This window comes from Anolis sagrei, chromosome 6 (genome assembly GCF_037176765.1).
Source record: "Anolis sagrei isolate rAnoSag1 chromosome 6, rAnoSag1.mat, whole genome shotgun sequence".
Taxonomy (NCBI): domain Eukaryota; kingdom Metazoa; phylum Chordata; class Lepidosauria; order Squamata; family Dactyloidae; genus Anolis; species Anolis sagrei.
Window position 1 is genome coordinate 35,574,770 of NC_090026.1, and position 25,642 is coordinate 35,600,411.

Below are 25,642 nucleotides of genomic sequence, written 5' to 3' on the forward strand. Positions count from 1 at the left end.
CCGTGGCAACCAGGACTCCACCTGTCTTTTCGGAGGCTGGGCAGGAATTCTGCAGAGTGGAAGGACGCGGGTTCGAATCCAGCCCTAGCTAGATTTGGGAACCATTATTATTATTATTATTATTGACACAAAAGCACAGTATGTCACAACAAACGAGATCTATATGCTGGATTTTGTATCACAAAATCACAAGTCGAACACTTCCCAAGCGTCTAGAACTGTGTGATTTATTTTCGAATGATGCACACAGATCCAAGTAAGGTGGCCTTTTTCAGTTGACAGATTGTGATTTTGTCCATGTTTATTGTTTCCAAATGCTGGCTGAGATCTTTTGGCACAGCACCCAGTGCACCGATGACCACTGGGACCACCTGTACTGGTTTATGCCAGAGCCTATTATTATTATTATTATTATTATACAATAAATAATTTATTATTATTATTTTACTGACACAAAAGCACAGTATGTCACAGCAAACGAGATCTATATGCTGGATTTTGTATCACAAAATCACAAGTCGAACACGTCCCAAGCGTCTAGGACTGTGTGATGAATTTTCAAATGATGCGCGCAGATCCAAGTAAGGTGGCCTTTTGCAGCTGACAGATCATGATTTTGTCGATGTTTATTGTTTCCAAATGCCGGCTGAGATCTTTTGGCACGGCACCCAGTGCGCCGATGACCACTGGGACCACCTGTACTGGTTTATGCCAGAGCCTATTATTATTATTATTATTATTATTATTATTATTTACAATAAATAAATTATTATTATTATACAATAAATAATTTATTATTATTATTATTTTACTGACACAAAAGCACAGTATGTCACAGCAAACGAGATCTATATGCTGGATTTTGTATCACAAAATCACAAGTCAAACACTTCCCAAGCGTCTAGGACTGTGTGATGTATTTTTGAATGATGTGCGCAGATCTAAGTCAGGGGGTCTTTTGCAATTGACAGATCATGATTTTGTCAATGTTTATTTTTTCCAAATGCTGGCTGAGATCTTTTGGCATGGCACCCAGTGCGCCAATGACCACTCAGACCACCTGGACTGGTTTATGCCAGAGCCTTTGCAATTCGATTTTGAGGTCTTGATAGCAGCTGAGTTTTTCCTGTTGTTTTTCTTGCCGACAGACCAGAAACAGAGGCATAACACTGTTGCCTTTGATCACCATAACAAGATGGCACCCATTGGGGGGATTATTATTATTATTATTATTGACTATAGTAGTAGTATTTGAAACACAACAAGATTAATACACAGCAGACAAGGCCACTATACTGGCTGTTGTACTGGATCATACTTCCCAAGTATCTATGACTGTGTGATGTATTGGTGAATAATGTGTGCAGATCCCAGTAAGGTGGCCTTCTGCAGCTGGCAGATGGCAATTTTGTCAGCGCTGATTGTGTTTAAGTGCAGGCCAAGGTCTTTAGGCACTGCACCCATTGTGCCGATCACCACTGAAACCACCTTGACTGGCTTGTGCCAGAGTCTTTGCAGTTCAATCTTTAAATCCTCATATCGTGTCAGCTTTTCCAGTTGCTTCTCTTAAATCCTGCTGTCACCTCGGATTGCAACACCAATTATTCATACTTGGTTTTTTAACACAATTGTGAAGTCAGGAGTATTGTGCTCCAAAACTCTGTCAGTCTGAATTCGGAAGTCCCAGAGAAGTTTGACGTGTTCATTTTCCATAACTTTTTCAGGCTTGTGATCCTGTTCCTTGTTGCAGACAGATGGTATTTGTAGCACAAGTTCCAATGGATCGTCTGAGCAACGGTGTTATGCTTGTAGTTTGTCTGTGCGATTTTCTTGCAGCAGTTGAGGATATGATCTATTGTTTCATCTGCTTCCTTGCAAAGTCTACACTTGAGATCTGTCATCGACTTTTCCATTTTGGCTTTAATGGCATTTCTTCGAATGGCTTGTTCTTGGGTTGCCAGAATCAGGCCCTCTGTCTCCTTTTTCAAAGTTCCATTTGTGAGCCACATCCATGTTTTTTCTTTGTCAATTTGGCTCTCAATTTTTCCCAGGAACTGTCCATGGAGAGCCTTCTTTTGCTAGTTTTCTCTTCTGCTCTGCATTGTATTTTTATGGTATTCACTCTTTGTCTTTTGCACCTGAAGCAGTTTTCTACTATTGACTTCCATCAATGTTGGTTCTTGACTGCCTTTCACATAATCTGCCAGTGCATGTTTCTCCTCTTCTATCCTTTGTTTTTCTTGCAGAAGCCCTCTGCCTCCTGATTTTCTGGGCAGGTAAAGTCTGTTGTCATCAATTTTCTTGCTTTTCTGTCCAGATCACCCAGCTCTGCTTGTGTCCAGTTCACAATTCCAGCAGTGCATCTAATGATGGGGATGGCCCAGGTGTTGATAGCTTTGAATGTATTTCCGCCATTTGATTTGCTTTTCAAAACCTTTTTGACCCTTTGGACATATTCTTTGCTGACCACATTTTTCACATGCCCATGCTTGATATTGTCCAGCTGTAGTATGCCCACATATTTCTAGGCTTCAGGCGGATTTCATTTTTTGGTTTTTGTTCATTTGGCATCTCTGTGTCCTTGCTGTGAGTAATTTTCCCTTTCTTTAATGCCACTGTGGCACATTTGGCTAGGCGAAAACTCCATACTGATATTATTATTATTATTATTATTATTATTATTATTATGATTATTATTGTTATTAGATACACAACAAGATTAAAAGGCAAAGGTTTCCCTTTGATATTAAGTCTAGTCATGTCTGACTCTAGGGGGTGGTGCACGTCTCCATTTCTAAGCCGAAGAGCCGGCGTTGTCTGTAGACACCTCCAAGGTCATGTGGCCGGCATGACTGCATGGAGTGCTGTTATCCTCCCGCCGGAGCAGTATCTATTGATCTATTCACATTTGCATGTTTTCAAACTGCTAGGTTGTCAGAATCTGGCAGAAGCTGGGCCTAACAGCGTAGGTTCACCCCGCCTCTTGGATTCAAACCACTGACTTTTTGGTCAGCACGTTCAGCAGTTTAACCTGCTGTGCATCCGAGGGATCCCAATATTACTGAAATGTATATCATCCTTGCACACTAGTCTTTTTGCATATTTTGAACTGCTAGGTTGGCAGAAGCTGGGACAAACAGTGGGAGCTCATCCCGCAATGCGGATTTGAACCACCAACCTTCGATCTGCAAGTTCAGCCGCCACTGGGGGGGGGGGGGGGACAAGAGCCTAGCGTCCAGGGACTGATATATATAGAGAGAGAGGGGGGGGGCATGCACAGAAGATGGCAATTTTCCTGGCAATTGTCAAGCAGAGACCTCAGGCAGAGGTCACTTCAAGCTCTTCTGCTTGTAGGATCTTTTGAATTACTTTGCATGTTTTTCCCCTCTGCTTACTTGGATAAACATTTGAAACCTATCTGTACAAAGAACTCCAATTCCAATGTGGGGACAATGAGATGCATCACAATTGCTCGACAGAAGTAAGGTTTTGGGGCAGGGAGAAGGAATCTGCAATATTTGTTCTAGTTTGGACTACAACTCCCATCACTTTGGACTGATAGGAGTTGGAATCCCGAAAGGAGCATCGACTCAATTCTGTCTTGATATCACTGGTTACTGGGTGAGGAGGGAGGATCAGGAACAGACTGTGGGCTTTATTAATACCTGGTGATCTGGCATGCCTCGTTGTTCATTATTAAAATTCAGCGAGTGAAGCTGACAACGGTGTGATAAAGGCCTCATCAGGAACCATCCAGACTAGAAAGGCATGAATCTTAACAAATGAGCTAAGTGCATGGGGGTTATGTTACTGTTTAGAATGAAGATTAAGGGCTCTGTGCTCAGAATCTGCACAGGGAAAAGGGAGGATTTTGAAGGGGGTTTGGTCGAAGAAAACACTGCCATAAGGCAAGATGAAGCAGCTGCCTCAAGTAACTGATTCTAGATGCCATTAGTAAGGCAGCAGGGTAATAAGGTCCTGCCCTCTTCTTTCCTATCCCCATCTTAAAAATATCCCATGTACATTCTGAACTCATAAAACATCAGGCACATTAAGCCACAGTTTGCTTGTTTTATTTGGAAGTGGAAACCACAGTAGGGGTTTTAAATGATCACTGGAGCAAATCATTATATAATTTGAAGCCATGGGGTCCAATCCTTCACTGCACTTACATTTTAGAGTCGGAGGCGAGCAGATAGATACAAATAGACACAAAACTATCTTGAAGTAGGATTTACTCATTTTTGATCAACCACCCCCATGTCCCAGGTCTTAGGAAATTACACACCCCTGGCTGGAATGGGACATATTGAACTAAAATACAACAACCCACCTGGAAGGTATATTATTAATGGAAAGATAGAACTAAAAAGAGATGTATCTTTGGTTTGTGCATGGTGCAAATTGCCAGTTCTATCCAACAAAAGCTATAGGTCAGTGGCTGAGCAACAAACATTCCCTTTGCAAACATTAGCACATGCAAATGGGGTTGAATCATAGAATCATAGAGTTGGAAGAGACCTCATGGACTATCCAGTCCAATCCCCTGCCAAGAAGCATGAAAATTGCATTCAAAGCACCCCCAACAGATGGCCATCCTGCCTCTGTTTAAAAGCCTCCAAAGAAGGAGCCTCCACCATACTCTGGGGCAGAGAGTTCCCAGAGTCAAATTCAAGGCCCATGGGCCAAATCCAGCCCATCACATCCTTTTATTTGGCCCTCCAGATGCTGGACTGCAACCCTTGTATTTATCATCATTAGACATCATGACTAGAGCTGTTGGGAACGGTGATACAGTAACATCTGGAATGCTAAAGTTTGTTTTGTTTAGTAAGGAGAGTGGGATTTGAATTTAAATACAAGTGGGTTGTTGTAGGTTTTTTCGGGCTATATGGCCATGGTCTAGAGGCATTCTCTCCTGACGTTTCGCCTGCATCTATGGCAAGCATCCTCACTACCTCTGAGGATGCTTGCCATAGATGCAGGCAAAACGTCAGGAGAGAATGCCTCTAGACCATGGCCATATAGCCCGAAAAAACCTACAACAACCCAGTGATTCCAGCCATGAAAGCCTTCGACAATACATTTAAATACAAGGCTCGTGGATAAGTTGTCTGACTTTAAAATGTCCTTTAACTATTACTCAGTCTCTGAGCCACAAGTGCTGTGGGATTGCATTATGCACTGCCCACATGCAGATATTCAAAAGTGATGGGAGTTGTTCTCCAATAACATCTGGGGATCCAAACTGGTAAAGACTAAAGGGCACCAACCACTATGCAAAAAAGTTATAGTTGGCCCTCCATCCCTAAATTCAATGACCCTTTAAGGCACAGTGAGTTAATCCACTAAGCTGTAGAACTTGCTGACCGGAAGGTCAACAGTTCAAATCTGAGGGACGGGATGAGCTCCCACTGTTAGCCCCAGCTTCTGTCAACCTAGCAGTTCAAAAACATACAAATGTGAGCATATCAACAGGTATCGCTCCAGCAGGAAGGTAATGGTGCTCCATGCAGTCATGCTGGCCACATGACCTAGGAGGCGTCTGTGGACAATGCCAGTACTCCCCCCCCCCCGCCCCCGCCCCAAAGTCAGACACAACTAGACTTAATGTCAAGGGGAAAACTTTACCTTTAAGGTTGATGTGACCTTCAATGAAAACGAGTTTGACACCCCTGATCTAAGACTAAGACCCTCTATCAATCAGTTTAGACCAGAAATGTTTAGCCTTTGTATGTTTTTGGATTTCAGAATCCCTCATCATGGGCTGTGTTGGCTAAGGTTTTTGGGAAATGAAGTTCAATGCAGCTGAAGGATCAAAGTGGAGAACCACTGCTGTAGTCAATACTTATGATCGGACTTGGTACAAACACAGCTTTCCATGGTGGTGGAAATCGGTTTTGTGATACAGGGCTAAGCCTTTGAGGTAGGGGTGGGTGGGTGACTTGAGTTTGCTCAAATAAATGACCCTATTTATTTAAATCTGACTAAATTTGTTTCTTAGTCATTATTTTTAATCTCTTAGGATGCTTCCTAAGTACCCCTTTCTTTAGGTGGATGTGTGGATTATCCAGCCTCATAAACGTTATTGAATTGCAACTTCCAGTATTCGTCATCACTGGCTATCCCAGTTGAGGGTGGTGGAACTTGCAATCCTACAACATCTGCAGAGCCATGATTATAATTCTGTCTTTAGGAGTACCATTTTTATACTTTAATAGTGGCAAAAGAACAGATTCTGGCATGTCGCTCTTGAATGAGAGAAGTTGTACCTGAAATCCCTTCTTCTGTCTTCAAAGCTACCAGAAAGAAATACCTGCCACTTTGCTCCTGGCAGTTTTAATAGAGACCTGAGAAACTGACTTAGACTGAATTGGAACATTGGATCATCTAACCGAGCTGCAAATAAGACCTCCATGTTGTGAAGGCACAGTTATTTTTCTCTAAGAACCCTGAAATCTGCTGAGTGTAGTCGGATGCAAAATAGGAGAATTACCTGCCAGAGCTTGGAAAAATTATGGGATTGGAGAACTACAAACTACTAGAATGCTTCCTCATCAGCATTTAGGTGCCAGATTCACGTAAGTGCCAGACCCTGGTGTGCATTTACAGTGTAGAATTAAGGCAGTTTGGCATTGCTTTAAGTGCCATGGCTCCATGCAATGGAATCATGGAAATTGCAGTTTTACAAGGTCTTTACAAGGCCAAAGAGTGCTGGTGCCTCACCAAACTATAACTTCCACAAGCCCATAGTATTGAGCCATGGCAATTAAAATGGTATCAAATTGCATTAATTCTACAGTGTAGATGCGCTCGAGACTCATCTTAGAGCACACAATCTTACAATGGGGATGATCTAAATGCAGGGCCTGGAAGACAGGATCTAATTTTCAGATTCCCTGACAGATGGCTTCCTAGCCACCCCAACACACCTTTACTGAATAAGGGCTTATTACTTCCCATGGCACTCTGCTCAACTATCAAACTGCATTATGAAGTTTTTCCTAACGATTAATCAATCCATCTAGCGTAGGGAAGAAAAATGTATGGCTCTCCAGATGTTGTTGGGATTGCAGCTCCCCTCACGCCATTAGCGGTAATAGCTAGAGCTGATGCAAGTTGCAATCCAACCACATCTGAATGGCTACATGTTCTACAAACCTGATCTAGTTGACCAAGCAACTGCTCTCCAAGGGTTCAGGTAGTAGACTTTGCCTTGCCTGCCCTGGAGATATCAGGCATAATAACCAGAGCAGATAGATACAAAGGATGTGTTCTGCCAATTAGGTATAAATGCTCCCCAATCTGGGTGTATCAAAATAGTAACACAGGCAGGGAAAGGGTAAAGAAATGGGGGGAAGGACAAAGTACAGCAAAGCCCACTTATTGCTCCACCTTCAACCAAATCCCCAAGTAAGGCTTTTGTGTACAACCTAGTCTGGATCATGGCTGTCCATGAGATTTCAATAGTGAACCAAATGGATACTTAGCTCTGACCCAGAAGGACACCTCCAAATTGATCAGGCATGGGCAAACTTCGGCCTTCCAGGTGTTTTGGACTTCAACTTCCACAATGCTGTTAGGAATTGTGGGAGTTGAAGTCCAAAACACCTGGAGGGCCAAAGTTTGCCCATGCCTGATATAGATTTTTTTTCTTAATGTGAGTCCTCTTGAGTAGACTGAGGTGATTATAGATTCTGAAACACTTGCACATTTTAAAAAGCCTATATAAATGACTAATTATAGGAACTGTGGGGATTAACAGGAATATAATGAAAACAATATTTCTGCAGGTTCCTTCTGGCAAGCAGATATTTCAGGGAGCTGGGAGGAACTTCAGGCTCCTACTGAAGAGGAAGTTTTAAGGTACTGTTTTAAATTTGAGTGGGGCTGACTCTTCCTTTTCATTTCATTTACTTAAATTTCCTGACAGCGGTAAAGACTCAGTTGTGAAAAAGCCCACTAACCCTCTTCATTTGGCTTTTTCCAGAACAGTGTTTCTTCACTTATCGCGGGTGTTACATTCCAGGACCATCCGCGAAAAGTGAAACTCTGTGAAGAAGGGACGCAGGAGCCTGGAAGAGGCAGCCAGGCTCTTGCTTCTGCAGCCACTGCCACCATTGCCACCTTCTCGCTTGTTCACTCACCCATCTCCTTCACTCAATACTCACCGGGCCAAGTCCTGGTTCTGCCACCCGGACCCAGCCCGGGTAGTGAGCAAGCAAGGGAGGGTGGGTGAGTGAGCGAGCAAGGGCAGCAGTGGTGGCAGAAGCAGGAGCCTGGCCACCTCTTCCAGGCTCCTGCTTCTGCCACTGCTTCTGCCTTTGTGGCCCTCCCTCCCTCGCTCACCCGCCCTCCCTCGCTTGCTACCCACCAGGCCAGGTCCCGGTGGCAGAACCAGGACTCAGCCTGGTGAGTAGCGAGCGAGGACGGGTGGGTGGGTGAGCGAGGGAGGACGGGTGGGTGCTTCTGCCTTTGCAGCCCTCTCTTGCTCGCTCACCTGCCCTCCCTTGCTCGTTCGCTACTGACCGGGCTGCATCCCAGTGGCAGAACTAGGATTCATCCTGGTGAATAGCAAGGAAGGAAAACCACAAAAAATCAAGTCCGCAAAAAGCGAACCGCAAAGTAGCAAGGGAACACTGTATACGTATTTTCCTCCCTGCCTACTGTAAATTCTTCCAGCTGTTATGCAGTTTGCAGGTGTTTAGAACAGAGATTGAATGTTGTTGTCGTGTTTTGTTTTTTGGGTTTTTTTGCTGCAGCATTTAAAAAATATCCACATACCTTGCTCCCTACATGTAGCCCTCCCCACTTTTTCTACCATTTCCAGCCTCCAAGGGCATTGATAAGGGAAGCAATTTGGGTCTTTATGCTGTCACATTTTCTCTACAGGGGGAAAGGTTAGGTGGGTGGGTGTTTCTAATCTCTCATTTTCCAGTGTTTATAAGTGTATCCATGGAGCTTTTTATGTTGATTTTTTTGGAGAGCAGACAGTTCTATAACGCACCCCAGACTGGCACATGCCACCGAGATCTCAGCTGACGTGAACATTTTCAAAACAATTTCGAAAGCAACAAGGATAGCAGAGGGGGACAATGACACAGGCATTTTAAAATTACAGTATTTTTCTGTCTTTTTCAACTGCCATTTCAATCCCACTGAGGAACAGTTTGGATTACACTAAAGACATCTGAAGGATAGAGAGTCCTTTCATACTGTAAAAGGGCTGCTCTTCAGCTTCAGGCGGGAGGGGGAAATGAGACTGGCCATGTCTGAAATTTCGAGAACATCCAGGTGCACACAAAGTAGGGCTGGCAAATTGTGGTTGGATTCATACACTTTTTATTTCTCAAATAAAAAATACACATACTCTAGAACTATACACACTTATGTAGGAATTAGCCCATTTGAATTCCCTGAGCCTTAATTCTGAATAGATATTCACCGTGTTTGATTTGAAGAACCTCTTTCTACCACAGCATCCTACAATTTCATCACACTAGAGAATGAATCCACTTTAAATCCAGTTTCTGCCTCCTTCAGAATTCTGGTGTCGTAGTTTAGTGAGGCAGTTAAAGACTCCTCCCTAAACTACAAATTCCAGAATTCTACAGGAGGCAGAAAGCAGAATTAAAGTGGATTCATTCTCTAGTGTGATGAGGTCCATAATGCCAATGATGAGAAAGAAAAGTATGCAGAGGAAAGAATGCTCCTCTATGCAGAACTGTTGATTTATCTGCCTGTTGAGAGTCTCACTGAAACTTGAAAGATTGCATATCTTTCTTCAGGCATTGACTGTTTGCCTTTTTTGTGATTGGAATCCACCCTGAGTCCCTTCGGGGAGATAGGGCAGAATATAAATAATGATGATGATGATGATGATGGTGGTGATGATGATGATTGGATACATAACAAGACTAGTACACAGCAAACAAGATCACTATGCTGGCTTTTGTATTTGATCACATGCCGAATACTTCCCAAGTGTCTAGAACTGTGTGATGTATTGGTGAATAATGCGTGCAGATCCCAATAGTGTGGCCTTTTGCAGCTGGCAGATGGTAATTTTGTCAGCGCCGATTGTTTTTAAGTGCAGGTCATTAGGCACTGCACCTAGTGTGCCTATCACCACTGGGACCACCTTTACTGGTTTGTGCCAGAGTCTTTGCCGGTCGATCTTTAAATCCTCATATTGTATAATCTTTTCCAGTTGCTTCTTGTCAATCCTGCTGTCACCTGGGATTGCAACATTGACAATCCATACTTGTTTTTTCCCCCATGATTGTGAGGTCAGGAGTATTGTGCTCCAAAACTCTGTCAGTCTGAATTCAGAAGTCCCAGAGTAGTTTGACATGTTAATTTTCCGTAATTTTCCATAACGTTTTCAGGCTTGTGATCCCACCAGTTCTTTGTCACAAGCACATGGTATTTGTGTGCCAAGTTCCAATGGATCATCTGAGCAACTGTGTTGTGCCTCTGCTTGTAGTCTGTCTGCACGATCTTCTTACAGCAGCTGAGTATATGATTTATTTATTTATTTTTTATTTGGGGTTCTTTTACCCCGCCCTTCTTACCCCGAAGGGGACTCAGGGCGGCTTACAAAAGCAAAGGCACAATTTGATGCCTGCATCATAATCCATTGTTTTGTCTGCTTTCTTGCAGAGTCAACACTGGGAATCTGTTGTCAACTTTTCAGTTCTGGCTTTGATGGCATTGGTTCTAATGGCTTGTTCTTGGGTTGCAAGAATCTGGCCCTCAGACTCCTTTTCAAAGTTCCATTTGTGAGCCAAATCCATGTTTTTTCCTTGCCAATTTTTCCCTTGTCAATTATTATTTTTATTATTTAGGAAAAGATACCATTTTATATAAAAATGAAAATCTCAGCAGCCTGGGGTCTTCTATAGAAGAGCAACAAAGATGAAAACTAAATATCTAAAGAGTAAGCAAAACCTGTAAGATTATTTGGTACGGTTCCATTATCCAGGTGGAAGCCACCAGGAGGAGCTAGAGAGAGGAGGATAATCCACTTATGGGGGGCGGGGAGAGTTGAAGGAGGAAAACAATTTCCCACGCTTTTACTGGTGTCCCTCCCCCATGTAATAAACGAGGGTTGTTTGGATGACGGGTACATGTGTGTGTGGGGGGGGGGGGATAACAAGAACACAGGGGAAAATGGTTTTCCTTCTACAATGCACCCTCCACCTTCATAAAATGTACTATTTTCTCCTCTCTATTGCCCCCTAGTGGCCTCCATCTGGATAATGGAACTGTACCGATTATTTTTTGGTCATCATTGACTTTTAAACCAAAGCACTGAAAAGACTCTGTAGTGTGCAGGGATGTCCCAAGCAAGGATTTTGGCTGACTGAGCTGAAAGGCAGCATGATGCCATTAGATGCAACATAACATATAATGAAAATTAGCAATTTAAATATAATTATAAAATACATCAAAACATTTAAAAACATTTAAACCAATATCACCATTTTTAAACCACGCTATTCATAATCACAATCCAGTCCATTCCAATAGTCCTTGCACATAATTCTATATCTGTTTATTGCACAATTTCTCCAAAGGCTTAATCAAAGTGCCAATGTTTTTACTCTCTTACAGAAGGTCAGGAGGGAGGGAGCTGATCTAATATCCTTGGGGAGGGAATTCCACAACCAAGGGGCCACCGCTGAGAAGGCCCCATCTCTCATCCCCGAAAAATGCACCTGCAAAGGAGGCAGGACCAAGAGCAGGGCCTCCCCGGATGATTTAAAACTCTGAGATGGTTCATAGGAGGAGATCTGTTCGGACAGGTAAGCTGGGCTGGAACCCTTTTGGGTTTTATAGGCTAAAGTCAGCACTTTGAATTGTGCTTGGTAGCAGTCTATCAGCCAGTGGAGCTGATTCAACAGAGGAGTTTTATGCTCCCTATACACCACTCCAGTGGGCAACTTGGCTGCTGCCCATTGGACCACTTTAAGCTTCCGAACAGTCTTCAAAGGCAACCCCTGGTAGAGAGTGTGGAAGTAATCTATATGGGATGTAAGCAGAGCGTAGAGTACCATGGCCAACTGAATAATACTTCATTGAAAGTTGACAGGATAGTGTTGTTTGCAGCAACTAGAATAGCAGGTGAGTTTAGGGAACCCAGAACAAGCTGTGCGGTACATAATAAATGGAGAAGATCATTGGTGCTAAAGAGGATCAGCCAACCTCTCTTCCCCAATGTCTGCTAAGCAGTTTATCCCCTTACTGCATGGCAGCATGACTATTAAAAACATGTATAAGGATTTGTGAGCTCCACTATGATGTTAACTTAGCATTTTTATTGTTTCTGCACCCCAAATACAACCCTCTAAATGGAAAGACCTTGAAGTGCTCAACTTGAATCAGAAAACAAGCTTCTTCTCGCAGAGGCTTTGAGTCTTTTTTCTCTTCACATCTCCCTCCATCTCCCCCTCCTCTTCTCCCCTTCTCCTCCTCAAGCAAAGTCAGGAGTCTTTTACTGTTAAACATTCCCATTTCAAATTATCTCTCTCCCATCTGGATCTTAAATTAGCTGAGTGTTTCTTTTCCTTTTTTTTTTATTGTTGTTGCCGATTCGCCTGATAGATGTCTGCACTATTATACATATGCCTCTCCTTTGCTTTCACCTTCCCGCCCCTCCACCAGTTACATAGATGCACGATTAAAATTAACTTTGCACTCATTTTTTTCCTGATTGCATCGCATATTACAGCAGTGCAAGAGCCGCGTTGAACAAAGCTCTGACATTTGCAAAGCGTTTCTATTCACGTCAAGGGCCCTTTTTACCTTCCCTCATCCTTTTCAACAAGAGATTAGCCTCGGAAACAAACCAAAAAAGTGAGATTCCTCACTCCTCATAGCCATCTTCTTAACAGAATAAAATATTTTGCAAAAAAACCCCAAACTTTAGCTAAGTATCAGCAGTGAAAAAGGTTTTAATCTCCCCTGTGATGCATTTTGCAATGTCATTTAAAAGTCGCTGTTCACTTAACTCCCATTTTGCCCATATTGGTCTACACTTAGGAGCATGCTTTCACTGCCTGTAACCCATCAAATCAATGGTGATTCGTGCTCACTAAGTTCTTGTTGACAAGCCTCACTAAATTTATTTCCTCAGGCAGCAAAACCTGGAGACTTCTGACAATTCAGACTTTGGGTTGCCATAATGCAACTTCTGAGCTATGCTCATTTAACAAGCCGCTCTAAACACCTTTGCAGAAGCATACAAGAACCTTGGCCTCTCATTGAACATTGAGAAAACCAAAGTGCTCTTCCAGCAGTCACTAGCCAATCCTTCTCCAATACCAGAAATACAGCTTAATGGTGTAACAGTAGAAAATGTTGACCATTTCAGCTACCTCTCCACAAAAGTCAACATTGACACTGAAATACAACACCGCCTGAGCTCTGCAAGTGCAGCATTCTTCTGAATGAAGCAAAGAGTGTTTGTGGACAAGGACATCCATAGAGATACCAAGGTGCTTGTTTATAAAGCCATTTTCCTCCCAACCCTGCTATATGCCTGCGAAACGTGGACTGTCTACAGACATCATATGGAGGCAACTCCTGGAACGATTCCATCAGTGTTGCGTCCGAAAAATCCTGTAAATCTCTTGGGAAGACAGGCGGACAAATGTCAGCATGCTGGAAGAAGCAAAGACAGCTAGCATTGAAGTTATGCTCCTCCGCTATCAACTATGCTGGACTGGCCACATTGTCCGAATGCCCAAAGTAGTTACTCTACTCAGAACTCAAGAATGGAAAACAGAATGTTGGTGGACAGGAAAAGGGTTTTAAAGATGGGCTTAAAGCCAATCTCAAAAACTGTGGCATAGACACTGAGAACTGGGAAGCCCTGGCCCTTGAGCGCTCTAACTGGAGGTCAGCTGTGACCAGCAGTGCTGCAGAATTCAAAGAGGCACGAATGGAGGGCAAAAGGGAGAAACATGCCAAGAGGAAGGCACATCAAGCCAACCCTGACTGGGACCACCTTCCATCTGGAAACCAATGTCCTTACTGTGGGAGAACATGTGGATCAAGAATAAGGCTCCACAGCCACCTACGGACCCACTGCTAAGACACCACATCTGGAGACAATAATCCTCGAGCTATGAGGGATCACCTAAATAAGTAAAATTTACCTTAGAAAGATCACAAGTTGCACTAGTCCATTCAAGGGCAAAGTGCTTAGCAATCAGGACTCGAAAATGTATCCATCCTGTTGGTTCAATCAATTAGCAAAAGCTTTAATTGCAAATTGACATTCCACTCTGGTTTGATCAGTGACTCAGAAAAACATGATGATGTTTGAAGGGCATGTTATAGTGCAGGTATCCTTTCTCTTCCTCCATTGTAAAATCTGTTTCAAGAGTACACACGTACACACACACTTTCCCCTTTCCTAACAATAATAATAGGCCTCGTACCTGTAATTGCTATCGCTGTTATCATCGTATGTGAAATCACACACATTGGTTGTTTTATGCTTGTAATAAATGGTTTGTGAAACTTGTAGAATGAGTTATGTGTTTGAGAATGGGCCACACCTCCATTCAGTTTGCATGTTCACACAGTGTGCATTGGTACTATGTGATTAAAGATTATCATTTCAAGAGTCAGTCTTACAGTAGAGAACTGCTTTGTAGTTTCCCTGACCTCCATGAAAGATTTGCAAGCTACATATACCAGAAAAACAAAGACTATTGGGTGTTGTGTGGTTTCTAGGCTGTATGGCTGTGTTCTAGCAGCATTTTCTCTTGACGTTGTGGTTGCATCTGTGGCTGGCATCTTTAGAGGATCATTTAAAGATACCAGCCACAGATGCAGGCAAAACAGCAGGAGAAAAATGCTGCTAGAACATGGCCATATAACCTGGAAATCACACAACACCCCAGTGATTCCGGCTGTGAAAGCCTTCGACTATGGGACTATGGGATTCTTGAGGAAAGTATATCAAAGTTGAAACCAATATTTTATTAAGCCCAGACATCCAGAGTATAGTCACATGAAAGTGAACAATGGGACCAATGTAGTTGCCCTATATATTTCTACCAGTAGCTCTCCATGGAGGAATGCAGTGGCATGTATCGCCACAAATAAGCATTTGGAAGTCAGTTTATACATCAAGTAAATGTTACCCCATCCAACACGATGTAGTTTTGAGTGTTGGACTACAACTTGGGAGACCAGGGCTGTATTCCTCACTCATCCATGGAAAGCCACTGGAAAACTATGGGTGAATCACAAACTCTCAGCTTCAGAAAAACCTGCTATAGTGCCATATTGGGGTTGCCATAAGTCAGAAATGACTTGAAGGTACACAACGACAAGCAAACCCCCATTTAACCAAGAGCCAAGCTGCAGTCAGAAGGTCACTATGACACCAAACAGGGATAAAAAATATTCTATTATTTTATTGTAACTAGTTAGGAAAAATAATTATACAGTTTGCCAAAGAGAACACAAATATTTATGTGTAGTTCTCACCCAGTATACGCACCCTGATGTGCCTGGGAGTAGCTATTCTATATAGATATACCTGTAGGTTTTCCTGTGCAAAAATGTTTTAATTTTTGTGCAAAAACAACAACAACAACAACAACAACAACAAACCTGTGCTTCCACATAGTCGTGTGCACGGGCTTTTGCGTAAGACTGATTTTGTGTGTGTATATAAAACCCAGCCATTTTGTGAGCAGGTTAACATGTGGCTACAATACTTTACAGTGCTTTTGCAGGGAAAACATAGTTCTTTTTACACAAATGGATAACTTCTATTCAAAGAGCCATGCGAATTTCTGTACAAAACAACTACTCTAAATTTTTAGCATGGTGGCACAGCAGGTTAAACTGCTGAGCTGCTATACTTGCTGAAAGGTCGGCGGTTCAAATCTGGGGAGCGGGGTGAGCTTCCACTGCTAGCCCCAGCCTTTGCCAACCTAGCTGTTTGAAAATATGGAAATGTGAGTAGATTGATAGGTACCGCTTCTGCAGGAAGGGAACAGCTCTCCCCAGCTTCTGCCAACCTAGCAGTTTGACAACAAACAAATGTGAGTAGATCAATAGGTACCACTTCTGCAGGAACAGCTCTCCATGCAGTCATGCTGGCCACATGAACTTGGAGGTGTCTACGGAAAACATCGGCTCTTCAGTTTAGCAATGGAGATGAGCACCAACCCCCAGAGTCGGACACAACTAGACTCAGTGTCAGGGGAAACCTTTACCTTTATCTTTGAGTAAAAACTCATCAAAGTTTTTGCCACTGTGAAATTGTCCCTAACCCATTTTCTTTTGAACCAAGTTAAAATCTAACAGCTTTGTACACAAGAAAATTGTTTAGTACTATTAATACAGAAGGCTAATTCTCTTCAAACATCCAACCTATAGTGGAACATTTTCAATGTGCCATAGGATTTGGACTCAACATAAGCAGCAGAGTGTTCTGAAAAATATGGAAATAGAGATCAACATTTGGAAGGAAGTGGTGATCAGGTCACAAAATCACTTTGTTCTGATTGAATTGAAGGTGCAGTGGGGTTAGTAAAGAACAAAGCATCCCTTACTGAAGTTACAACTGTTAGAAATGTCTTGAAGGACACAGAACAAAGGAGGAGAGAGAACATGTTATCTCATAAAACTGATCAGGCACAGCAGAAAGCTCCAAGAAATGACAGACAGGGCAGAAGGCGACGTGAGTTCCCAAACTCTTTCAGGGATAGCATAACATTAGGGCAACACTGAAAGAGCTAACAAGCATGTTCAGAGAGGACAAGGAAAGACCTCACCACATTAGAAAGTCAAGGACATTTTGCATTTGACATCTGGTAGCAAGCCACTCAGAATAGGTGAAATGTGTTCCATTTAGCAGTATACAACATCTTTGTTGGTAGCTTACGAGTAGTTCTATATGAATGAAGCACAGCCTGTGAAATGTGTGCTTGAAGGATTTCTCACATGGTGAGTTACAAGGTGGAAATGTCTGGATTTCTTACCTTGACATTCTTCATTGTGCAGAAGCCTGGGAGACAGAGTCAAGTGGAAAGAGGGATCTGTTTGTTGTCACTGTGGCTGTAAGATATGTCCACTACCACTATTGGTTGCTACTTCCCGGCGGATGTCAGGTGGTGCAATACCGGCTAAACAGTATAATTTCTCCAGTGGTGTAGGGTGCAGACACCCCGTGATAATGTGGCATGTCTCATTAAGAGCCACATCTACTGTTTTAGTGTGGTGAGATGTGTTCCACACTGAATATGCATACTCAGCAGCAGATTAGCAAAGCGCAAGCGCAGATGTCTTCACTGTGTCTGGTTGTGATCCCCAGGTTGTGCCAGTCAGCTTTCGTATGATATTGTTTCTAGCACCCACTTTTTGCTTGATATTCAGGCAGTGCTTCTTGTAGGTCAAAGCACAGCCCAGAGTAACTCCCAGGTATTTGGGTGCGCTGCAATGCTCCAGTGGGATTCCTTCCCAGGTAATCCTCAGAGCTCAGGATGCTTGTCTGTTCTAAAGGTGAAAAGCACATGTCTATGTTTTAGATAGATTAGGGATCAGCTGGTTTTCCCTGTAATAGGCAGTAAGAGCACCTAGAGCTTTGGAGAGCTTCTGTTCAACCATCTCAAAGCTCCCTGCTTGAGCGGTAATGGCATGATTGTCAGCATAGATGAAACTCTCTGTCCCTTCTGGCAGTGGCTGGTCATTTGTGTAAATGTTGAACATTGATGGAGCAAGCACGTCCCACTGAGACAGGCCGTTCTTTTTCCACCATCTGCTTCTCTGGCCCTGGAACTGAACAAAAAAGCTCCTCTTTTGTAGCAGGTTTCCTATGAGGCAGGTGAGGTGGTAGTCCTTTGTGATATTATACATTTTTCTCAGGAGGAGGCGGTGGTTTACAGTATCATAAGCCGCTGACAGGTCTATGAAGACAGCTCCTGTGATCTGCTGCATTTCAAGGCCATCTTCTATGTGCTGAGTCAGGTTCAGCACTTGTGATGTGTAGCTTTTGCCTTTCTCTTGAGATGAATAATCTCTTAGGCACAATCTAAATGTAGAGAGGCATTCCCACCATATGCACTCAAGTATGTGCCAATGAAATCTATTAATTAGGATGGCAAAAGTTTGGATGATGGGGGCTTCTTATTATTGTTATATGCAGGCCTGTAGCCAGGATTTCGATTGGGGGGGGGGGGGGGCTGAGTTTGTTTTGGGGGGGGGGGGCTGAGTCTGAGTGAAAGAGGGTCTACCCTAGCAAACCTTTTGTATCGTTACCCCAATACCCCCATGCATATGGGATATATTGAGTAGGGTGATCCGATCATGATATGAATAAACATAACAGTCTAAATTATGTACCAGTAAGACCTTCTCGCGGACCACCATGAGAATTTGGGGGGGGGGGGCTGAAGCCCCCAAAGCCCCCCCCCCCCCCCCCCCCGGCTACATGCCTGGTTATATGGCTTCAAGTTGTTTCCAATTTATGGTGACACTACGGTGAAATTATCATTTGTTGAGAAATTCCCTGCTATGGTCTTCCACTGAGGCCCAGAGGTGTTGGTGTGTCGAAGGTGGGATCATTGTGAGTCCTCTTTATATTAAGTCAGTGCTCAGGTTGATGGAGTGAGATTCAATCTGGTAGAAAGAAGATCTATAAATATCTCCACCTATGTGGTCTTCGACTTTCAACATCATCATGACAGCCAGATAAAAAAGACACAGAGACACAGCTTTGGTCTTGCTGCAATAATCTACAACACAACTGCCTGACCAGAAACAAATGGTAAAAACACATGTCTTTTTGCTCTTTTCCTACAAATGCCACCTGAAATACTGACTATAAGATGCCTTTCCAAGTGGAAGGGCTGAGGAGTACAAATTGGAAACTGTGAATCCATGGAAATGTGATTTGTAAAACAGCCATGGTGGTACGACGTGATGCAAATTCAAATTGCACAGTGCAACTTTGTGAAATCAGATGGACTGCTAACCAGAAATTAATTAATCACTGCCACTTGGACTTGACTGATGCCTTCAAAGGGAGTTAGCTCAGGTTTCAAGTGCTAATCAAAGAAAAGCAGATTCTTGAACTGGATTTGCAAATTTGAAAGGCACTTTTTGTGTGGATGGCTTTTCTCTCTCCTTCCTATGAGTAAAAATGATTCCCTTTGCTTTTCCTGCCTGGTAGCTTTAAATAATAAGCTTCCTTTACATGAAACAGGCATGTGGCATGAAGTCTAGACATCTGCATCATGTCAAATCATGTGGAATACGATTTCCTGAGGAGAACAAGAGACTTGTTTTTGAAATAATGAGCATTTCAGCTTCTCCCCCTTTTTTTACCAACATGGAAAGAAATGGTCAAATTGCTATGGAGAAAAATAAGGCATGTCATGACCAAGGTCAACTCTGTTATCAGCTGTCTTGAAGGTGAAGCAAAATTTTAGTTATTGGGTTTTGTGGTTGCTGAATTGTACTTGTTCTACCATAGACACTGCTTTTGCTGCTTTGTAGTAAGGAAAAGGTTTTCTGTACATGACCTTTCTTTTTCAATGTGTACAAATGTGTACATATGTGTACATATGTGTCTTGGAGCCATGAGGCACAATGGGTTAAACGATTGAACTGTTGAATCTGGTGACCTAAAGGGCAGTTCGAAGTTGTGGGTTGGGGTGAGCTCCTGCTGTTAGCCCTAGCCAACCTAGCAGTTCAAAACATACAAATGTGAGTAGATAAATAGGTACCGCTTCAGTGGGAAGGTAATAAAGGGATCCATACAGCCATTCTGAAAAACACGACCAGAAGGTGTCTACAGACAACAGGCTCCTCAGCTTGGAAATGGAACAAGAGCACCTTCCCAGGGCCAGAGTTGAGCACCGCCTCCAGAAAGCTGGAGATGAAAGGGGAAGCCTTTACTTTTGTTCTGTGTTATTTATATGCCATTGTCATTCCATTGTATTAAAGACATTGAATGTTTACCTGTCTGTGTATGTTGTAATCTGCTTTGAGTCCCCTCGAGGAGATAGGGTGGAATATAAATAAAGTGTTGTTATTATATTTTTATTTAAATGGGAAGTCAACTTATGGTGAACCCTAGAATTTCACAGTTTTTTCTTAGGCAAGGTATTGCCAGTTCCACTAAAATATAGCCTATAGCACCTATTATGCATCAGCAGTCTCCCAGCCAATTACTAACTAGGGTTGGACATGCATAACTTTCAAAGTCAGACAAGATCTGGTGTCTTTAGGGTATAGTATATGCCAGAACAAACTTTGGTATTCAAAACAGGTTTTAGAACAAAGTCTTTGTACTTCCTTGTATAGAATTGAAAGGCAATACTCTATTAGAGGTCTATTTATTATTTATTTGGGTCATCTCATTCCTAAAACTAACAAACAATATGGATCATGACCTGCATTACCAACTAAATCTTCACAAGTCTACCTAAAACGGATTTTGAAGGCCACTCTCAGTAACCATTTACTCGGGAACCAATTTTCCCTCCAACTATTAGGCTTCTATTGACGCTAAAATTATTTCCAGCCTTATTCATATAGCTGCTCCAGCCATTGTGCATAGCTGATGACAAATGTTTCACATTATCTCTTCCATAGAAAAGAGCTATGCTTGCAACAATTCCTACTATAAAGGACAGAATAAGATGTGCTGAGGTATCCTTAACATATCGTATATCACATCTGAGGCTGGATCTACACTGGCCTATATCCCAGGATCTGATCCCAGAATATCTTCTTATTCCAGATTATCTGGAAGTGTAGACTCATATAATCCAGTTCAAAGCAGATAATCTGAGATCAGATCCTGGGATATAAGACAGTGTAGATCCAGCCTGAGAGGCTGCAGACCATTATTGAGAAAGTGTAGTAGTCTAGCAAACTTTCATATATAGAAGCCCCATAGAGTTTAAGGCACTAAACAGTTGTTTAGTAAAGCTGCACATAAACCAAGTACTGTGACTTCAACCCAACCCATGTTATCAGTCCTTCCATAGCAAGTATCTCAACCAAACCAAACCAGGTTATGTGCGCAAAAGAGATAACTGCAGCAAGGACAACACACCACAAACCAGCAATGGAAAGTCACACACATAACTACACCGGTACTTGGCCAATCCCCAACAGTAGCTTGCAAAATCCAACACTCTTATCCAGAATTGCCAGATAGAGTTCTAATTAATTTTCCCCCACTCTACTTTTTCAGGTGCTTTCAAATGTTCCAGCTTCTCTCTCCTCCTCCCATTTTCCTGCTCAGGAAAACTGAGTTCAAAGTGCACAAATAGATATGAGAGGGAGGTGTATTGCTCTTCCCAGTCTGTTCAAGCAAAAACAAACTGCTGCAGCCTCTCTTAGCTGTATATTCTTCCTTATTCATAACTTTTGCCATTTAGTATACATGCTGATGTTGCTTGGTCACATGCCCTGGTTTTAACCTCTGAAATTCTGGAGGGCAGGTAAAGTCTGAAAGCCAGCATGGTGTAATGGTTTGAGTGTTGGGCTATAACATTGGGAAATGAAGGTTTGAATCCCCACTTGGCCATGGAAACCCACATGGTGACTGTTCCTCTCTTCTGTTTTAGTTCCCCCTGTTTAGGTTTTCCCAATAGTGTAGATACCTTCCTTTCTATTAGTTTTTGGGTGGAGCATAAAATACCCCCCTAAAGGCCAGTGTTAGTTGGTCTATTCCATTTGCCTGTATAGAGCTCTTTTGCTGGACTCCTTGTATATATATATATATTTGCAACAGAGTGACAGAGAACAGAAGCTTGGGAATTGTCTGATAATCCTAGATCCAAGCAATTAATTAAAAAACCCAGGCATCTTTAGCACCTGTATTCAGCAGTATCCATATACCATTGGTCCAAGAGACAACAGAAGCTTTTGACTAGCTTAAGCTTCACAAGGAAGAAGATTGAGATAGTTTATAACCATTGCTTGGCACCAGAGGACGGGAACTTTCAAAGACTCTAGAGAGATGACTGCAACCATCAACATCTCATTTTGTAATGTATTGTTTCAAGTTATCCTGTAATACCTTCTCAACCTCTGAGGATGCTTGCCATAGATGCAGGCGAAACGTCAGGAGAAATGCCTCTAGAACATGGCTCTATAGCCCGAAAAAACCCACAAGAACCTAGTGATTCCAGCCATGAAAGCCTTCGACAATACATTATCCTGTAATAGTCCCAGGTGGAGTCAAACTCCACCCAGTTTTCAGTAAACTCATTTTGGTTATCTTTTTACCTTGCCTAAAGTGCCTCTGTGTTAAAGGGTCTTAATCTTAACAGAAGACATACAACCCCCGAGTAAAGTCAGACACTATAGTTTTCCCAAAGGCTAAGACGTACCATCACAGTGACCGTGGGAACTTACACTTTCTCAGCCTTGGAGGAAGACAAAAGCAAACTATTCCTCAATAAATTATGCTAAGAAAAACCCATGAGAGATTCATCTTGGGGTCACCGTATGTCAGAAATGACTTGGGAGGCTCACAAGACAAAGCCTTCTGCTCTTCCCATAGTCCTGTGGAGTGAGATTTGCGCATCCAACCCCAAATCCTCACTTCTGTTTTTGAAGTAACTGATATGAACTGCAACATGTCTGTATAAATATACTTGATTTGTTAGTTCAACTATGCAATTAAATTCAAAGAAATACAGGTCAATAACTAAAATAGAAAAACCAATGATGCTATTAGACATAAAGCCAGGGACAATGAAGGATTTAAGCAGAGAATAATCTTTCTACCAAGCCACCTTCACAGGTGCTGCTTTTTCATCTTTCTGCAACAGATTTACCCAGTCAATTATTTCTTCTGAAAGAGTTTTTTGACATCCAGAGAATATTCCCTCCTGATCAAAACAAAATCATATCAGCTTGTGGATGTTGCCGTTATATTGCTTCTTTACTGGTTATTATTTTATCCACCGACACACAGAGAGAAATACACACAGCGAAATACCAGCTTGCCTATCCTAATAACAAACAATTGACTACAAATAAAGGGAAATTAATCAAAAAGAAACAAAACAAGATTGCTTCTGGCTTCCAACTTCAGCAATAAGTTTGAACCCTATAGAACAAGCCCTGTTGAAATGAATGGCAACTGTGCAGGAGCATGATTTGGTATTAATGGGTTTGCTCAGGAGGACATCCTTCAGCTTCCGGATTGTGCTCAGACTGTTTTCTAAAATCCTGCACAAGTCCTAGAGGTTCATCCAGGAAAATCTCTCATGAATGTGGCCTAACGCAACCTTAACAACAGTCTGTTGATGAAGAAGCAGTCATTAAAAATTTACAGAGCCTGCAGTGCAAGAATGAGAGCAAAGCTGATTTGGCAGCGGCTCAGAGCTTGCCTTTTTATCATCCAGTAGTTACTAGTATCCAGCACAAGCCCTAGCATGCCCAATACATGCACCGTGGGACCACCGGCCGAAGTGAGAGTTAAGAACACATTTCCAAATGCAGCTGCCTGTCAACCATAGAAGAGCCTTAGACAGATTTTAGTATTTTGCAGAGACTCCACTGACATGATTTCAAATACTGAGGGCTAGAAATGAGTATTTACACATTTAAAAAGAGAAATTCAAACCTAAGCAATCCCATGTTCTTTTTGAAATGACACAGTCTTCTACCTATATATTCAGATGGATTTCTACCTTACTTACTTAGGCGATCCCTCGTTGGACGAGTAAGATGGTCTTCCATCATGGGTTTCCCTGTGGGTCCGCATGTGGCTGTGGAGCCCTATTCTTGCTCTGCATCTTCTTCCGCAGTGAGGGCATTGGTTTCCAGGTGGAAGGCGGTCCCGGTCGGGGTTGGCTTGACGCGCCTTCCTCCTGGCACGTTTCTCTCTTTCACCTTCCACTCGTGCCTCCTCGAATTCTGCAGCACTGCTGGTCACAGCTGACCTCCAGCTGGAGCGCTCAAGGGCCAGGGCCTCCCAGTTCTCAGTGTCTATGCCAGAGTTTTTAAGGTTGGCTTTGAGCCCATCTTTAAATCTCTTTTCCTGTCCACCAACATTCCGTTTTCCGTTCTTGAGTTCGGAGTAGAGCAACTGCTTTGGGAGACGGTGGTCAGGCATCCGGACAACGTGGCCTGTCCAGCGGAGTTGATGTTGGAGGACCATTGCTTCAATGCTGGTGGTCTTTGCTTCCTCCAGCACGCTGACGTTTGTCCGCTTGTCTTCCCAGGAGATTTGCAGGATTTTCCAGAGGCAGCGCTGATGGAATCGTTCCAGGAGCTGCATGTGACGTCTGTAGACAGTCCACGTCTCACAGGCATATAGCAGGGTTGGGAGGACAATAGCTTTATAGACAAGCACCTTAGTATCCCTACGGATGTCCCGGTCCTCAAACACTCTCTGCTTCATACGGGAAAATGCTGCACTTGCAGAGCTCAGGCGGTGTTGTATTTCGGCGTCGATGTTGACTTTGGTGGAGAGGTGGCTGCCAAGGTAGCGGAAATGGTCGACATTTTCTAATGTTACACCATTAAGCTGTATCTCTGGCATTGGAGAGGGGGCGGCTGGTGACTGCTGGAACAGCACTTTGGTTTTCTCGATGTTCAGTGACAGGCCAAGCTTTGTGTATGCTTCTGCAAAGGTGTTGAGAGTGGCTTGTAGATCTTCTTCTGTATGTGCACAGATGACATTGTCATCAGCATACTGGAGTTCTATAACAGATGTTGTTGTGACCTTGGTTTTGGCTTTCAGTCTGCTGAGGTTAAATAGCTTGCCGTCTGTCCGATAGATGATTTCCACTCCGGTGGGAAGCTTCCCATCAACAAGGTGTAGTATCATGGCGATGAAGATGGAGAATAAAGTTGGGGCAATAACACATCCCTGTTTGACACCCGATTCCACCTTAAATGGGTCACTTTGGGAGCCACTGCTGTCCAAGACTGTTGCCTTCATGTCATCGTGGAGGAGCCGCAGGATGTTCACAAATTTGCTAGGGCACCCGATTTTGTGGAGGATGGTCCAGAGAGCGCTGCGATTCACTGTGTCGAATGCCTTTGCAAGGTCGATGAATGCCATGTACAGAGGTTGGTTTTGTTCCCTGCATTTTTCTTGGAGCTGTCGTGCAGTGAAGATCATGTCCACGGTTCCTCTGGAGGGGCGGAAACCGTTCTGGGATTCTGGGAGGGTGTCTTCTGAGAGGGGCAGAAGGCGGTTTGCAAGGATTCTTGCGAGGATTTTTCCAGCAGAGGTTAGAAGGGAGATACCTCGATAGTTTCCGCAGTCTGTTCTTTCCCCTTTTTTGAAGAGGGTGATGATGGTGGCATCCTTGAAGTCTGCTGGGATTTTCTCGGTCACCCACACTTTTTCTATGAGCTGGTGGAGTTGGTGTGTCAGCGCAGGTCCTCCCTCTTTAAAGATTTCAGCAGGGATCCCATCCGGTCCGCTGGCTTTGTTGTTCTTTTGTTGGCTGATGGCATTGCTGACTTCTTCCAAACTAGGCAGTGCTGCAAGCTCATCCCTGGTTTGTTGTTGCGGGATTTGTGAGAGGACCTCTTCGGCCACACTGGAGCTGCGGTTTAGGAGGCTTTGGTAGTGTTCTTTCCAACGTAGTGCAATTGACTTTTGGTCCTTCAGGAGTTTGGTTCCGTC

The 25,642-nt window shown here is 43.1% G+C and overlaps 1 protein-coding gene across 15 annotated transcripts in view; it reads right to left on the reverse strand.

Annotated features, from left to right (window-relative positions):
• SRCIN1 (SRC kinase signaling inhibitor 1) overlaps nucleotides 1-25,642 on the reverse strand; it is a 443,687-nt gene that overhangs the window by 202,207 nt on the left and 215,838 nt on the right. The gene's annotated exons all lie outside the window — the stretch shown is intronic.